Source organism: Ranitomeya imitator, chromosome 2 (assembly GCF_032444005.1).
Source record: "Ranitomeya imitator isolate aRanImi1 chromosome 2, aRanImi1.pri, whole genome shotgun sequence".
Classification (NCBI taxonomy): domain Eukaryota; kingdom Metazoa; phylum Chordata; class Amphibia; order Anura; family Dendrobatidae; genus Ranitomeya; species Ranitomeya imitator.
Genome location: NC_091283.1, coordinates 513791182 through 513809991, shown reverse-complemented (window position 1 = coordinate 513809991; position 18810 = coordinate 513791182).

The window sequence follows — 18810 nt, the reverse complement described above, 5'->3', positions numbered from 1 at the left end:
CTAGGAGAGGCGTAGCTGAGCAGCTATCTGATTTTCACTGGAGCTCCTGCTGGTGGAGTCAGATTTAAGGTGCAGGTAGCCCCAGGTGCCACTCCTAGGCAGTGGCTAGTACTGCAGCTGTTGACCCAAAAAGGCAGGTACGCTGGCACAGACTGTTTTCAGAGTCACAGACAAGGCTGGATTTGGAGCCTGTTCAGACAAGTACAGATTCAAAATGTGGGTACCGCTGAAGTAGTTTTAAGTTCAGGGTCTGCCGATGCAGCTATAGAGTTCAAATACCGCCAGAGTGGCTTCAGGATGAAGTCTACACTACACGGGAATACAGGGACAGGATAAAGAACTAACTAACTAACTAGGTGGGAAAAGGGACCTGGCAACATATAGTTGCATGCACGCACACAGTAGGGAAACTACAAGGGTTGCTCAGGCACCTCCCTACTAAGTGCCTCTCACCTATTGGCATTTTTCAAAGTGCGCACACGATGCCCTTTTAAGAACAGGGGAGCACGTGCATACTAGGAGCACTGTCAGAATCCTGTGCGACGTGCATGAGACAGGAAGGAAGTGAGGACTCACCATGGCAGAGGCGGCGGGTGTCAATGTCCCTGCCGAGAGGAGGGAGAGGGATCAGCCAGGGATGAATGCATAATTCTCCTCTTTTCCCTCAGGTCTATGACATCACATGATTAAAAACTGACTAGCTGAATCCTTCTAACCTTTATGAAGAAACAGGAGGTCAATTTTCCCTACATGACTAATAAGTCACTGCAAAAATCCCTGGCAGGGGAAAGAAGAAGCAGCTGGGGCAGGAGTTGAAGAGGGAGATGATAAATGCAGTGACAAAAGACTTCCTGGTTTTACCTAAAGCAGAGGAAAAAATTTAACTGGGTAGAAAGGCAAAATGAGCAATTATAAGAACACAGTGGTATAAAATATAATGATTGCATTATTAAGAGGATAAATACTTTGATGGGAGCGCTTCTTTAAAGGCATTATCCCATTTACAATAAACTTTAGCCCATAGACCAAGTTATGTGTGAAAATAAAACAAATCTGAACTTTATTTTCCCTCTTAGGGTCCAGTGCTGTATCTTCGCCGCTGCTCAATCTCTTTTGTTTGATTGCAGCAGTGACGTCATGTCGCCCACTTTGCAGCCAAATCACGGAACGCAGCAGCTAAAGTTTGTTGAAAAGGAACCAATGGAACAATGGAACATAGTGTTAGGGTTGGCGGAACGCACCAAATATATATTTATTAGAGGAATCAAATAGTCCCCAAGAATAGATTCAATAACCAATGATAACTACTACTCAAAAAACACTATAATCACATATAACCTTTTCTATAATTAGAAACTAAAAAGAAGGTCCGAGAGTATTTATGTAAAATTTTTTACATATTTTATTTAATCAAAAGATAGTAAAAAATTGGATTACAGAATGACACTAATAGCAGGGATATAGGGGATACTAAAGGTTATATCCATATAAAAATATCAAAATACTAATAATATTACATGGAAATGCAGTAGAAATATGCTAAATCTACATAAGATTGGTACCAACAGGGATCCTAGTATATAGAAAATTAGACATAATCAGTATGGCTAATTGCAGCAACAACAATGTCTCCCATATAGATATATATAGTTAATCAGTCAAGTCTGAAATAGAAGGGTAATGCTGCATGTTTGAGCTGAAAATAAAGTGCAATAGTGCATACTACTTGTATGTAACATAGGTACTTGAGTGCAGAGATAACTGACACATGATAAAGTAGTGTAACTTACATGGAAATGTAGATGGTAAGTAGTAGATCCCCACCTGCCGCCTCAAAGCGTGTTTCACCGGTCTTCTTCAACCTTATATAGCTGCAGCACGTACAGTACCTTCCTAGAAGGACCAATGAGAGGCTGCCACAGAGCCTGAGGAACTTCAGGACCTTCCCGGAGAACCAATGGGTCTTGCTGCAGTATCTAAGCATGTGACCCTCGATCTCCAATGAGAGATCTTACCCTGGGCATGCTCAGAAGGGCAAAAGCAGGATTTAGTCCCAAAAGCATCTGCTTGCCGCTGCCCAACACTGGCTTCAATGGTAGAAGCTGGAAAAGCAGCAGTAACCCTTTGCACACAGTCAGAGTGAGCGAGACACTCGGACCGACGTATCCACTGAGCAGGTTCCACTGCAGCAGGAGAAGAATGGGAGACCGCAGTGGAGATGGCCGAGATTCCCCCTGTGCAGAGGTGGGAACTCGACCCCTAACACATAGAAAAGCAAATTAAATGAGAACAAAAGACATGAAAGCATAATAAACAACACAATAGGTGGCAATAATGAGTGTAACCAAAGAGGAAACAAAAAACATTATTATTACAGCAAGAACAATAAAAAAAAAAAGTCCATGGCCCTGAAATGTGACTGTTAGTGGAGACCAATAACTCTGTGACCCAAAAATCATTTACGCAATATGATTAGCTCCTCCACTAAGCAGACAATAGGAAGTCATCAGACAAGAATAAAATGTAAAGAACAGGATAGAGTATAAGGGTATCTGCTGACGTTGCAGATTTGCCTGTGGAATTTTCTGTGCAGATTCTTCTCTCTCTTGCCAGAAAACGCAGGTGTGGATTTGATGCGTTTTTTTCATGCGGATTTGTATGCATTTTTGAAAGCTAAGTAAAGATCTATTATTGAAAAAGAAAAAAAGAATTGTGATGTCATTTCTTGTCCAACCTCTTCATTTACATACTCCATTGAAGAATGTTTACGCACGCAGACAGATAGATATATCCATCTATCGATCTATCTATAGATAAATACCAAGCCCAATATTAGTAATAAACATAATAAAATGGTACATAAAGAGCTAAATAAAAACACACACAAAATCTGCATTGGCCAGGGTCACACTAGCGAGAAACTCGTACGAGTCTTGCACCTCAATACCCAGCACTGCCGCCGGCACGGAGACTGGAGCGTTCAGCTGCATAGAAATACATGCAGCTGCACATTCTGGTCCCGAGTGCTGGTGACCGTGTCGGGTATTGAGGTGCGAGACGCATGTGAGTTTCTCGCAAGTGTGACTCTGGCCTTAAACGCAATATGTTTAATTAAAAAAAAAATTGAAAAAAAAATTGAGTGGGCTCCCGCGCAATTTTCACGTCCAGAGTGGGAAAGCCAGCAACTGGGGGCCGATGTTTATAGCCTGGGAAGGGGCTAATACCCATGGAGCTTCCCAGGCTATGAATATCAGCCTGCAGCTGTACATTTAGCCTTTACTGGCTATTAAAATAGGGGGTCCCCCTATAATTTATAGCCAGAAAGGCTATGCAGACAGCTGCGGGTTGATATTCATAGCCTAGAGAGGGATCATGGATATTGCCCCCCTGGCTACAAGTATCAGTTCCCAGCCGCCCCAGAAATAGTGCATGTAGGATGCGCCAATTCTGGCACGTAGCCTCTCTCTTCCCACTGCCCTATAGTGGTGGCATATGGGGTAATAATGGGTTAATGTCATCTTTGATTGTAAGGTGATATTAAGCCCAGTTAGTAATGGAGAGGTGTAAATAAGACATTACTAATCCTATAGTAGTGAAAGAGTTAAAAAAAAAGACAGTCAGAAAAAAGTATTTTAATATTCTTAATTTCACCAATACTTACAACACTGTCATGATCCCAATGGCAGGGGATCACAAAAGGAAAAGCACAAAAAACAAAACAAGCTCTAGGGTGATGGAAACTGAGCTGACCGCGATCCTGAACCTAAACCACACAACTAGCTGTAGCCGGGGAACGTGCCTACGATGATTCCTAGACGTCTCGCGCCAGCCGAAGGACTAACTTCCCCTATTAGAAGAAACACAGACCTCTCTTGCCTCCAGAGAAACACCCCACAGAAATAGCAGCCCCCCACATGTAATGACGGTGAAATGAGAGGAAAGCACATACGTAGTTATGAAAACAGATTCAGCAAAATGAGGCCCGCTAAAGCTAGATAGCAGAGGATACAAAAGTGAACTGCGCGGTCAGCGAAAAACCCTACAAAAACCCATCCTGAAATTACTTGAACTCATGTGCCAACTCATGGAACATGAGGAGTAATATCAGCCCACTAGAGCAACCAGCAAAAAGGAATCATATCTGCAAGCTGGACTAAGACAAAAATTAAGCAAAACGTGGAACAGGAAAATCAAAAACTTAGCTTGTCCTGAAGATTACAGAAGCGGGAAGCAGAGGTAACAAGACACACTGATTACATTGATAGCCGGCGAGGAAATGACAAGAAAGCCAGGTTAAATAGGAAACTCCCATATCCTGACAGAACAGGTGGACACCAGAGACTGCAGAAAACACAAGTCACCCAGTACCATCTGTAACCACCAGAGGGAGCCCAAAAACAGAATCCACAACAGTACCCCCCCCTTGAGGAGGGGTCACCGAACCCTCACGAAAACCACCAGGGCGACCAGGATGAGCCCTATGAAATGCACGGACCAAATCAGCAGCATGAACATCAGAGGCAACCACCCAAGAATTATCCTCCTGACCATAACCCTTCCACTTGACCAAATATTGGAGTTTCCGTCTGGAAACACGAGAATCCAAGATCTTCTCCACAACATACTCCAATTCTCCCTCCACCAGCACCGGAGCAGGAGGTTCAAGCGAAGGAACAACAGGTACCTCATACTTCCGCAACAACGACCGATGGAACACATTATGAATAGCAAACGATGCCGGGAGATCCAAACGAAACGACACAGGGTTAAGAATTTCCAAGATCCTATAGGGACCGATGAACCGAGGCTTGAACTTAGGAGAAGAGACCTTCATAGGAACAAAACGAGAAGACAACCACACCAAGTCCCCAACACGAAGTCGAGGACCCACGCGGCGACGGCGATTAGCAAACTGCTGAGCCCTCTCCTGGGACAACTTCAAATTGTCCACCACATGACTCCAAATCTGATGCAACCTATCCACCACCATGTCCACTCCAGGACAATCAGAAGGCTCCACCTGACCAGAGGAAAAACGAGGATGAAACCCCGAATTACAAAAGAAAGGAGAAACCAAGGTAGCAGAACTAGCCCGATTATTAACCCCTTAGTGACCGCCAATATGCCTATTAACTGACCTGAGATATAAGAGACTTATATCCCCATACAGGTGACAATCCAGTAGCTGTCAGCTGTCCACGATAGCTGACAACTTGCTGCATCAGCCATGATCAGTGTTTGCACCATCCAAATCTATTTAACCCCTTAGATGCTGCTGTCAATAGTGACTACATCATTATAAACGGTTAACAGACTGTGGGGGCTTCCTCTTTATCCCAATTGGTGGTCTCAGATCATGATTGCATGGTCCTGATGTTTGTCATGGAAATTCATGACCAAATAGTGGCCTTAGAGTCTGTCGGCTGTAGTAACCTGTTCAGAAGTTACAGGCATTTAGGTGATAAAAATACACATTTTCATTTTTCTCATGCCACTTTGCATTAATTCCTGAAAATCACCCGAAGGGTTAACAAACAACCTGACTGCAGTTTTCAATATGTCAGGGGGTGCTGTTTTTAAAATGGTATCACTTGTGGGGATTTCCCTATATATAGGACCCCCAAATTCACTTCAAACATGGATAGGTCCCTAAAAATATACATTTTGTAAATTTCCTTGAAAAAAATTTAAATTGTTGCTACATTTTTAATCCTCCTAAAATGCTCACAAAATAAAATAACATTTTGCAAATGGTGCTGATGCAAAGCAGACGTGTGGGAAATGTTATTTATTAATGTTTTGCTGTGGTATCACTATTGGGATTAAAGAAATAATCATTCAAAGTTTGAAAATTGCTAATTTTGTAACATTTTTTTCAAATTTCTGATATTTTTTATAAATAAACAAAGCATATCAACCTAAATTTACCATTATCATAAAGTATAATGTGTCACGAAAAAACAATCTCAAAATCACTGGGCTTTGTTGAAGCATTCCAGAGTTATTACCACATAAAGTGACACTGGTCAGATTTCAAAAATTTGGCTCTGTCACTAAGGCGTTAAGGGCAAATTCGGCAAGCGGCAAAAAGGTAACCCAGTCATCCTGATCAGCAGAAACAAAACACCTTAAATAAGTTTCCAAGGTCTGATTAGTTCGTTCCGTCTGGCCATTCGTCTGAGGATGGAATGCAGACGAAAAGGACAAATCAATGCCCATCTTAGCACAGAACGTCCGCCAAAATCTAGACACAAACTGGGATCCCCTGTCAGAAACGATGTTCTCCGGAATCCCATGCAAACAAACCACGTTCTGAAAAAACAGAGGGACCAACTCAGAGGAGGAAGGTAACTTAGGCAAGGGTACCAGATGAACCATCTTAGAAAAGCGGTCACACACAACCCAGATGACGGACATTTTTTGAGAGACAGGGAGATCCGAAATAAAGTCCATGGAAATGTGCGTCCAAGGCCTCTTCGGGATAGGCAAAGGTGACAACAATCCACTGGCGCGAGAACAGCAAGGCTTAGCCCGAGCGCAAACTTCACAAGACTGCACAAAAGAACGCACATCCCTCGACAAGGAAGGCCACCAAAAAGACCTGGCCACCAAGTCTCTAGTACCAAATATTCCAGGATGACCTGCCAACGCAGAAGAATGGACCTCGGAGATGACTCTACTGGTCCAATTATCCGGAACAAACAGTCTTTCAGGCGGACAACGATCAGGTTTATCCGCCTGAAACTCCTGCAAAGCACGTCGCAAGTCTGGGGAGACAGCCGTCAAAATCACCCCATCCCTAAGGATACCAGTGGGCTCAGAATTTCCAGGGGAGTCAGGCACAAAACTCCTAGAAAGAGCATCCGCCTTCACATTCTTTGAACCTGGCAGGTATGAAACCACAAAATCGAAACGGGAGAAAAACAGTGACCAACGAGCCTGTCTAGGATTCAGACGCTTGGCAGACTCAAGGTAAATCAGATTTTTGTGATCAGTCAAGACCACCACACGATGTCTAGCACCCTCAAGCCAATGACGCCACTCCTCAAATGCCCACTTCATGGCCAAAAGCTCCCGATTACCAACATCATAATTCCGCTCAGTGGGCGAAAACTTTCTAGAAAAGAACGCACATGGCTTCATCACTGAGCAATCGGAGCTTCTCTGCGACAAAACCGCCCCCGCTCCAATCTCGGAAGCATCAACCTCAACCTGAAAAGGAAGCGAAACATCTGGCTGACGCAACACAGGAGCAGAAGAAAACCGGCGCTTAAGTTCCTGAAAGGCCTCCACAGCCGCAGGAGACCAATCAGCAACATCAGCACCCTTCTTAGTCAAATCCGTCAAAGGCTTAACAACACTAGAAAAATTAGTTATGAAACGACGATAAAAATTAGCAAAGCCCAAGAACTTCTGTAGACTCTTAAGAGATGTAGGCTGCGTCCAGTCACAAATAGCCTGAACCTTGACGGGATCCATCTCAATAGTAGAAGGGGAAAAAATATACCCCAAAAAAGAAATCTTCTGGACTCCAAAGAGACACTTTGAACCTTTTACAAACAAAGAATTGGCCCGCAGGACCTGAAAAACCTTCCTGACCTGTTGAACATGGGACTCCCAGTCATCAGAAAAAACCAAAACATCATCCAAATACACAATCATAAATTTATCCAGGTATTCACGGAAAATATCGTGCATAAAGGACTGGAAGACAGAAGGAGCATTAGAAAGTCCAAAAGGCATCACCAAATACTCGAAATGGCCCTCAGGCGTATTAAATGCGGTTTTCCACTCATCACCCTGCTTTATCCGCACAAGATTATACGCACCCCAAAGATCAATCTTAGTGAACCATTTAGCCCCCTTAATGCGAGCGAATAAATCAGTCAACAATGGCAAAGGATACTGATATTTGACTGTAATCTTATTCAAAAGACGGTAATCTATACAAGGCCTCAAGGAACCATCTTTTTTGGCCACGAAAAAAAAACCTGCTCCCAAAGGGGACGAAGATGGACGGATATGTCCCTTTTCCAAGGACTCCTTAACATAATCCCGCATAGCAGTATGCTCTGGCACTGACAGATTGAACAAACGTCCTTTAGGAAATTTACTGCCAGGAATCAAATCTATAGCACAATCGCAATCCCTGTGAGGAGGAAGCGAATTGAGCTTAGGCTCCTCAAAAACATCCCGATAATCAGACAAAAATACAGGAACCTCAGAAGGAGTAGATGAAGCGATAGAAATCGGAGGTGCATAATCATGAACCCCCTGACATCCCCAACTTAACACAGACATCGTTTTCCAGTCCAAGACTGGGTTATGAGTTTGTAACCATGGCAGACCAAGCACTAAGACATCATGTAAATTATACAGTACCAGGAAGCGAATCACCTCCTGATGAACGGGAGTCATACGCATGGTCACTTGTGTCCAGTACTGAGGTTTGTTCATAGCCAAAGGTGTAGAGTCAATTCCTTTCAAAGGAATAGGGACTTTCAGAGGCTCCAGACTAAACCCACAGCGGTTGGCAAATGACCAATCCATAAGACTCAGGGCAGCGCCTGAATCCACATAGGCATCGACGGAAATGGCTGATAATGAACAAATCAGAGTCACAGACAGAATGAACTTAGACTGTAAAGTACTAATGGCAACAGACTTATCAACCTTTTTTGTGCGTTTAGAGCATGCTGATATAACATGAGCTGAATCACCACAATAAAAACACAACCCATTTTTCCGCCTATAGTTTTGCCGTTCACTTCTGGACTGAAATCTATCACATTGCATTGTCTCAGGTGCCTGTTCAGAAGACACCTCCAAATGGTGCACAGGTTTGCGCTCCCGTAAACGCCGATCAATCTGAATAGCCATAGTCATAGACTCATTCAGACCTGTAGGCGCAGGGAACCCCACCATAACATCTTTAATGGCCTCAGAAAGGCCATCTCTGAATCTTGCAGCCAGGGCGCACTCATTCCACTGAGTAAGCACCGACCATTTCCGAAATTTCTGACAATATATTTCTGCTTCATCTTGCCCCTGAGAGAGAGCCAATAAAGCTTTTTCAGCCTGAATCTCTAGGTTAGGTTCCTCATAGAGCAAACCCAATGCCAGAAAAAACGCATCCACATTGAGCAACGCAGGATCCCCTGGTGCCAATGCAAATGCCCAATTCTGAGGGTCACCCCGCAGGAAAGATATAACAATTTTGACTTGCTGAGCAGGGTCTCCAGAGGAGCGAGATTTCAAAGAAAGAAACAACTTGCAATTGTTCCTAAAATTCAGAAAACTAGATCTATCTCCAGAAAAAAAACTTTTGGATAGGAATTCTAGGTTCAGACATAGGAGCATGTACAACAAAATCTTGTATATTTTGAACCTTAGCAGCAAGATTATTCAGGCTGGAAGCCAAACTCTGGACGTCCATGATAAACAGCTGAGGTCAGAGCCATTCAAGGATTAAGAGGAGGTAAGACGCAGCCAGGCTGCAATTAAGGCTAGGCAGCAAACTCTGAGGGGAGAAGAAAAAAAAAAAAAAACTTCCTCAGACTACTTTTCCTCCTACTTCAGCCAATACGATTACCACTTTCTGGCCGGCTATACTGTCATGATCCCAATGGCAGAGGATCACAAAAGGACAAGCACAAAAAACAAAACAAGCTCTAGGGTGATGGAAACTGAGCTGACCGCGATCCTGAACCTAAACCACACAACTAGCTGTAGCCGGGGAACGTGCCTACGATGATTCCTAGACGTCTCGCGCCAGCCGAAGGACTAACTTCCCCTATTAGAAGAAACACAGACCTCTCTTGCCTCCAGAGAAACACCCCACAGAAATAGCAGCCCCCCACATGTAATGACGGTGAAATGAGAGGAAAGCACATACGTAGTTATGAAAACAGATTCAGCAAAATGAGGCCCGCTAAAGCTAGATAGCAGAGGATACAAAAGTGAACTGCGCGGTCAGCGAAAAACCCTACAAAAAACCATCCTGAAATTACTTGAACTCATGTTCCAACTCATGGAACATGAGGAGTAATATCAGCCCACTAGAGCAACCAGCAAAAAGGAATCATATATCTGCAAGCTGGACTAAGACAAAAATTAAGCAAAACGTGGAACAGGAAAATCAAAAACTTAGCTTGTCCTGAAGATTACAGAAGCGGGAAGCAGAGGTAACAAGACACACTGATTACATTGATAGCCGGCGAGGAAATGACAAGAAAGCCAGGTTAAATAGGAAACTCCCATATCCTGATAGAACAGGTGGACACCAGAGACTGCAGAAAACACAAGTCACCCAGTACCATCTGTAACCACCAGAGGGAGCCCAAAAACAGAATCCACAACACAACACCATCGATCACCTGCAAAAAATAAAAAATAATAAACCAACCGTATACTCCCTGTCCGACACAATCCAATTAATAACGAGTGTCCCAGGACGACCTCCCATATAGAACAGTGACATCAGGTGATGTCACTGCTCTATAGGCCTCCAGTGACACACTGACAGGAGACAATGGCTCCTGCAGTGTTATCACTGAGGGTTCAATGAGTTCATTGCTCTCACTTTACGCCACTGCTGCGTGAGAATTTTCCCACGCAGCTGTGCCACAAGTGACAGTATGAACTATACTGTACTCACAGCAGAGGAGGACTACAGTGCGGAAGGATACCTTCTGTCATTGTATCATCGGAGTCCCTGGAGAGCGGTCGCATCTGCCAATGTGACAGTTCTCCACGGGAGATCATTGTGGGACACTCGTTATTACATGAATTACTGCGGATTAGGGAGTATATTGTTGGTTTATTATTTTTATAGTTCTTACAGGCGATTAATGGCTTTGGGGATTAGCTGTGTGGTATGTACTGTGTGTTGTATGTGCTGTATGTCTATACGTGTGTATGTGTGTTTTTTGTTGTTCTTTTTACACTTGAACACAGTAGCCAGATGATGGGACTAGTACTCCCATCGGACAATGCCTGCCTACACACAGACCCACACACACACACCCACCCACACACAGCCTCGCAGACCCCTGCACACAGACCCCCGCACAGCCCAGCACAGATCCGCAGACCCCTGCACAGACCCACAGACCCCTGCACACAGACCCTAGCACAGATCTGCAGACCCCGCAAAGCCTGGCACAGACCCACAGACCCCCGCACAGCCCGGAACAGACCTGCAGACCCCCGCACAGAAGATAAATTTAGATTATTCATCCAATCCTAAAATCCGCAGGGAAAAACCTCTGCCCATTTTATTGCTGTAGTGAACTGATGCCCAATCTCATATCATTTGAATATTGGATCCATGATTGCCATGCACTCTCAAACAAGGTAGCCCAACATAAAAGAGCTACTATTTAAAAGGGAATTTGTCAGTAAGATCAACCCTCCTAAACATCCATCTATATGGTCATGTAGGTCATAGAACGTTGAATAAAATGATGCCTTGATATCTGCCATCAAATGTCTTATTTCAGAGAAAGCCATGTTTTTTTTAATTTGTAAATTAGCTGTTAAGTTGTGGATGCAGATTCTCAGAGAGCACCATGTCTGGTACATTAACATATTAATTTAACTGAAAGGGGTCGTTATGAGCGTGAGACAAGTAATGTCTGACTCTCAATTGTAAACAGTTCTGCAATGAGCGGTTTACCAAAATACATTCAAGATACAGTTACATGCGGTCAGAGGTGCTCTAATGGAAGAGAAACAGACATTAGGCTGAAAAAAAAAAAACGAAGAACTCCATGAGAGAGTGTGCAGAAATGTTAGGAGTGGCCAAATCAACAGTTTAGTACATCATAAAAAACAAAAACTGGTGAGCTTGGAAACTCAAAAAGGCTTGGACATTCACAGAAGACAACTGTGGTGGATAATTGCAGAATCCTTTCCATGGTGAAGAAAAGGCCTTCGCAATATCCACCCAAGTGAAAAACACGCCCTAGGAAGTAGGTGATTCAGTATATATATATATATATATATATATATATGTAGTGACATATGTCTAAGGCTATGTGTGACTAGTGATAATGTAACTTCTGTCCTGAAGGCAAGTCGCACCTAGGTGTTAATAGGTGCTGCCTTGGGACTAGTAGAAATTGTGTCTCCATATCTCACCAGGAGGTCTAGCTAGGGCCAAGAAGAAAGCTAACATTTGGCACCTCCTAGGTTTTGGAGGGGAGGTGTTAATTGTGGCCTGAGGGTATCTATTCCTGAGAACCTTTTCACAAGTGTTTCAAGAGAAAAATAATATATTCATTAGTATCGCGGCCGTGGCTAATATGAAAGCCAGCAATTATATTAACCTCAGGGGCCGGTCTAGAAACCTGACCTCCAGACCAAAGTTATAAATTTAGGCTGCAGACAGAATTGTGTTCACATGATGGGGGCAGCCTGAGAAGCTGGTGTGATCCAATCTACATTCGTCCTACCCTCAGGGAGCAGAAGCAACAACCAGTTAGATGATTTCTGTAAGTTTTCTGCTGTTATTTATACTGTTTTGCATAAGTTGTATGTATTTTATTATCATATTTTTATACCTTTTTCTTATTGTAAGCACTGACCCTTTTGTTATTAAAGTATAAACTTTAACAAGTTGAACCTTGAATGTTCTAAAAGAATCCATAGCCTAAGGTGTGTGAGCCTTATGAGTGATAGACATTATGAGTATTATTAGTTCTGGGACTTATCGCCCGTGTATTCGGTGAGTGCTGGCAGCTACAGTTGAGCGACTTTTACTTTTTTCAGATCGAGTCGGGTTTCGCAAAACCCGACTTTGTCAAAAGTCGGGTCGGGTGAAATCGGCCGATTATTGCGAAAAGTCGGGGGGCGACTGAAACACGAAACCCAATGCAAGTCAATAGGGAATCAAAGTCGGCATTGAGTGGAGGATTCTTATTACTTAAGCTTGTCAATCTTAATTTACTTTATAATAATAGTTTGGCATTGAAAACTGGGGGTCATTTGGCTAAAGTTGTGGGGGGGTAGGGCTAGCTCAAGATTTTCGTGGGCCCAGGAAACGCGGAATACGTCACGGCGGTGGAGCAGGGAGAGGTAAGTATTTCAACTTTGCAAGTGCTGTGATCCAGAGCAAGCAGGGGGCCCCACTCGTTGGCACTGGCACAGGGCCCCTCATAGTACGGCGGTGTGTTTGATGGCGGGTGGCGCCTCCCACTGGCAGAGACACTTTTGCATGCTATGAGGGGCCCTGTGCCAGTGACGTCGCCAACGAGTATGCCCCCCCTCCTGATGAAGGAACCTGCACTTTCATCTGCACCTTCCTCTTTGCCCCCGTGTAAGGTGGTATAGTATGCAGGAAGGGGAACCTGACTTTCAGCAGGGTCAGATTCTGGCTGTGTAGAGTGCAAGGGGAATGTAGTGGTCTGGGTCAATGTACCAGCAGACTGATCTAGCAGTGGCTGGACAATGGGCAGGATGAGGAGGAAACACAGATATAGGTCCAAATAATAAAGTAGGCTAAATGTAGTTCAAAGCAATGCCGCCTGTTTAGTCCTGTTACCAATTTTGTTCAGTGGAGGACAACTGTAATGAGTGGCAGACACAGTTAGTAGGCCCAAACAATAAAGTAGGCTAAATGCAGTTCAAAATTGGTAACAGGACTAAACAGGTGGCATTGCTTTGTTCAGTGGAGGACAACTGTAATGAGTGGCAGAGACGGTTGTGCACCACCACCGTCAGAGACACTTCATTGTACTATGAGGGACCCTGTGCCAGTGCCGTCGCCCAAGAGTGGGCGCACCCACCTGTCCAGGCAAACGGCATTGGCACGGGTGCTTGCGCCAGGTGGTGACCACAGCCCTGTGGGGGGAGTCAGCCCATTTAGGGAGGTATAAAAATGGGCTATGGTGGACATTCAGTAGCTGCAAATGGAGGAACTGGAGAAGTCAGTAAGAGGAGGCCAAAAGCAAGACATTTTTCCGGCAAGCTACGTGTCAGCAGGGGAAGATGGGGCAAAATATTTTGAAATCCATGATTGGTTCATTTTAATGAAGGTTAGATCATCCGGCTTTAAAAGCTGTTTTCCTACTCCCAGATAAGGGAGCCTTCGAGGCCTTGTGTAACCAGATGTTGACGCTGGCTCAACACCTCCAGCCTTAGGTGCTATTGTGCTTTTGCCACTACCACCAGATGCACCACCACCACCATCAATACCAGCTGGCAACCACCACCCACGGGCTCTTCCACCAGACTTTCTCATTTTTTGGAAAATCTAACCAAAATAACAACCGTTATATGGTACTGTAAAACAAAGTGTATATAAACTTGTTGAGAATTTAAATCTCCCTTTTTTGGGGAGGGAGACTGAACCAAAACTCAGGCCCAGTGTATATAACAATGCAATCTAAGTGGCAGAAAGTGGCTGGCTGACATACGACAAACTAACAGGACTGCAGTATATCCACTTTGTGAGAATTTGAATCTCACTTTTTTGGGGGGAGACTGAACCAAAACTCAGATCCAGTGCATAAAACAACACAATGTAAGTGGCAGAAAGTGGCTGGAAGATATATGAAAAAAATACAAGGACTGTAGTACAATTTCAATCTCCCTACAATGATCTCAGGAAAAGTATGGCAGCAATAAAAAGGACTGCTGCACACAAAAGTGTGGACAAATGAACAAGATAACTGTGCAGAAAGGAGCAACAGGATTTTTGCTTTTAAAAAAGCAGTTGGTTTGCACAGCGGCATGCAAACAGCAATCCAGCTATCAGGGAGCCTTATAAGGCAGCCTAATAAGCTACAGAGCTGATGCACAAAAATATAGCCTCCACTGTCCCTGCAAAAAAATGGTGGTGTTGGACAGTGGAAATCGCTACAGCACAAGCAGTTTGGGGATTAATCTTCCCTCCCTAACTATATCCCTTCTTCTGATGAAGCTGCAGCAACCTCTCCCTATGCTAAGATCGGCAGAAGTAAGATGGTGGCCGGCGTGCACACCCCTAAATAGTCCCTGTGACGCCGCAGAAAGCAAGCCAATCACTGTCATGCCCTTCTCTAAGATGGTGGGGACCGAGACCTATGTCATCACGCTGCCCACACTCTGCGTCCTCCTTCATTGGCTAAAAAATGGAGCTGAAAGCATCATACGAAACGCGACTTTTGCGCGCAGATCGCTGACCTCATGGCCGATCCCTCACTAGGATCGGGTCGGGTTTCATGAAACCCGACTTTGCCGAAAGTCGGCGATTTTTGAATTTGTCCGATCCGTTTCGCTCAACCCTAGTGGCAGCGTGTATGAGCGGGTGTGTGGCCTGGGTCAGTGTGTGATTTATGCTCCCGTTACAGGATAGGACAGAGGTTGAATGCTGGACTGAGAGTGGGGAGATAGATTAACCCTTGCAGGCACAACCCCAAGTCACGTGTGAGAGCAGGCACGTGACGAATAAGTGACACCACGGAGAAGGGATCCGTGACAATTGGTGTCAGCGGTGGGATAGAATTATTTCTATTAGAGCATTAGTGCATGGTTTAAGCAATTATTCCCTGTACTAAGTAATTGGTATCTTTGCGAGGAGTGCACCAGTTCTTCAAGGTTCAACTCAGTGCTTACTTAGACATACTTGCAAACAGTTTCCCCTCCCTGTTTTTCTCTTCTATCTTTTATTTGGCAAAGGCTGTTCATCGATATGGCAGCCCAGTACAAGAAGCAGAGCAAAGAAGCTCTGACCGACCTCCGTGAGCAGAGAGGAATAGAGACAGCCGACAGATCCAGGTAGTGGCTGATATGTTCCTTGATTGAGCATGACATGGAGCAAAGTGCTGAAGCATCTGGCCAAGGAGAGAGTACACCTCAGAGAGACCCAGCAATGCCAGCTCTTGCACCGGAGATGTCTGATGGAAGTGTCAGCAATGCCAGTGCTGAGGAGCCTATGGACTGTACTTTGCAAATGGACTTACAACGGCTCGGAACAAGTGATCCCAATCTGCGCATGCAGCTCATTCTACAGTACCAACAGGCTGCAGAACACCGGGACCGACAGGCTGAGAGAGAGCCTGCAGAACGCCGGGAGGACAGAGCGTTCCAGCTTCAGATGGCTCAAATAGAGCGGGGTATCAGTCCTCAGATAACCCCCTCCCAGGACATAAATCTAAGGAGACCACGTCTAGAAAACTTCCCTGTGATGGAGAAGGATACGGACTTAGATACTTTCCTGTGGGGATTTGAAAACAACAGCAGGCAATACCATCTACCCCGTGAGCAGTTGGCCCAGTATCTAACTCCAGGGTTGAGAGGCAAAAGCCCAGGAAGTTTTTGCTGGCCTCCCACCAGAGCTAGATGTGAACTATGAGGCCATAAAAGAGGCCCTGATCAGGAAATACAATCTGACACCAGAAGTTTATCGGAGAAAGTTCCGGAACCTACAACGTGGATCAACTGACAGCTATGCAAATGTTGTGAGCACCTTGAGGACCACGTTCTACCAATGGATTATGGGACTTTCTGTTAACAGTTTTGAGGACTTAATGGATCCTACGGTCAAGGATCAATTTCTTCACATGTGCCCCACGGATGTACGACAATTTGTGTGTGATTAGGAGCCACAAACTGCGGTTCAGGCTGCAAGGATTGTGGACTGCTATGTGGCTAACAGGATGCCTGAGGTGCGGAAGCCATTGGGATTCAGCTGGAGGGGAGGTAAGCCAAACGGGGACCCTTCTCCCTCTGCCGGCCGATCACCAGTGCTGTCCAAGCCCACCTTCTATGGGGCCCCGGGTAATAGACATTCTCTAGGCGATGCAAGCCGATGCTTCTCTTGCAACAAAGTGGGACATGTTAGCGCTGTCTGCCCTGACAGGGAGAAACGCCCAACTACCACCACAAAGCCACCACAGTCTGTCCTCTTTGAAGCTGGCTCTGATGCGAGGGCTAATGAGAACTGTCAATCTGTCACTGTTGGCAATAAAGTCACCATTGCTCTCAGAGACACTGGGGCAGAGGTGACCCTGGTGCGTCCAGCCATGATAACCCCTGCCGATATCATACCAGGAAAGACTATGTCTATAACGGGGATTGGAGGGGTCAGCCCTGCCATGCCCATGGCCCATCTGTACCTGGTCTGGGGAGCAGGGAAGTGGGAGTTATCAGAGGCTATTCCCACCAATGTGTTGCTAGGCACGGATCTGGGGAGGATGGTGTCCCACTATGTTCCTCCCTTGCAAGTAAATGATGCAGAGAAGGTGGAAGAAAGTGACCCACCTGAGATCCCGTGCGACGAGGGAAAATGTCCCAATGCACAGGACTGTAATTATGTGGCAGCTGTGACCCGGAGTCAGGCTGCGGCTCAGACTCAGACCCAGAGATTAAAGGATTATTATTATTATTAATTTATATAGCACCATTATTTCCATGGTGCTGTACATGAGAAAGGGTTACATACAGGGTTATAGATATCGTTTACAGTAAACAGGATTGCAGTGACAGACTGGTACAGGGGGGAGAGGACCCTGTTCTTGCGGACTTACATTCTATGGAGGACGAGTCTCAGACAGAACAGTAGGCCCATACTGTGGCCCCGGAGCCTCCATACATGGCAGACCCACCAAGGTCCCTGATAACAGACACTGAAAACTCAGCTTCAGACCAGGGTCTGGCAGTCACACTAGGCCAGGGCCTGCAGGCTGACAGTCAGAGCTTCCGGGAGGCCCTGTGGACAGATATCAGTCTGGAGGAGCTCAGATGTCTTGCAGACCGACCCCCTACTGCTTCTGGCAAAGAGACAGTATACTGGGACCAGGGCAGACTGTATACAGAGACTATCCCCACGGATACTACAGAATCTTGGGACTATGAACGGCGGCTGATCGTCTCTTATCCATTTAGGGAACAATTATTGAGGATTGCCCATGAAATTCCTTTGGCTGGACACCTTGGAATACAAAAGACTAAAGCTCGCCTGACACAACTTCTATTGGCCCAAGATGGGGACAAATATTGCCAATTACTGCCGATCATGTGTAGTTTGTCAGAGAGTTGGGAAGTCTGGGAATATACAGAAAGCTCCATTGATACCACTGCCTGTGATCGATGAACCTTTCCAGCGAGTGACTGTGGATATTATAGAGCCACTTGCAATTCCTAGCATCGCTGGCAAAAAGTACATCCTCACAGTGGTGGACTATGCTACCCGATACCCGGAAGCTGTGGCACTGTCCTCCATCCGAGCAGACAAAGTGGCGGATGCTTTACTGACTGTGTTCTCTCATGTGGGTTTCCCCAGGGAAATGTTGACCGATCAGGGAACCCAGTTCATGTCTGATCTGATGGAAAACCTCTGTGAAAGAATACAAGTACAGCATTTTGTGGCCAGCGCGTATCATCCCCAAACCAACGGACTCTGCGAGTGTTTTAATGGAACATTAAAGCAAATGCTCAAAATGCTGGTGGAGACTGAAGGGAGAGACTGGGAGAGGTAGCTCCCCATCTGTTGTTTGCCTACAGAAAGGTACCCCAGGCGTCTACAGGATTCCCCCCCTTTCAACTGGTTTATGGGAGGAGGGTCAGGGGGCCCACTTTATTTGATTAAGGACTGTTGGGAGGACGACGCCAGAACTACTGGAGTCTCAGTGGTCGAATATGTACTGCAGCTCAGAGAGAGAATGCAAAAACTGAGCAACCTGGCCCATGAGAACGTGACCCAGGCCCAGATCAACCAGAAGGTCTGGTAATGCCAGACTGAGGGCCTACAAGGAAGGGCAGAAGGTTTGGGTGTTGGTCCCTATGTTACAGAATAAATTGTAGGCCACATGGGAGGGACCATATACT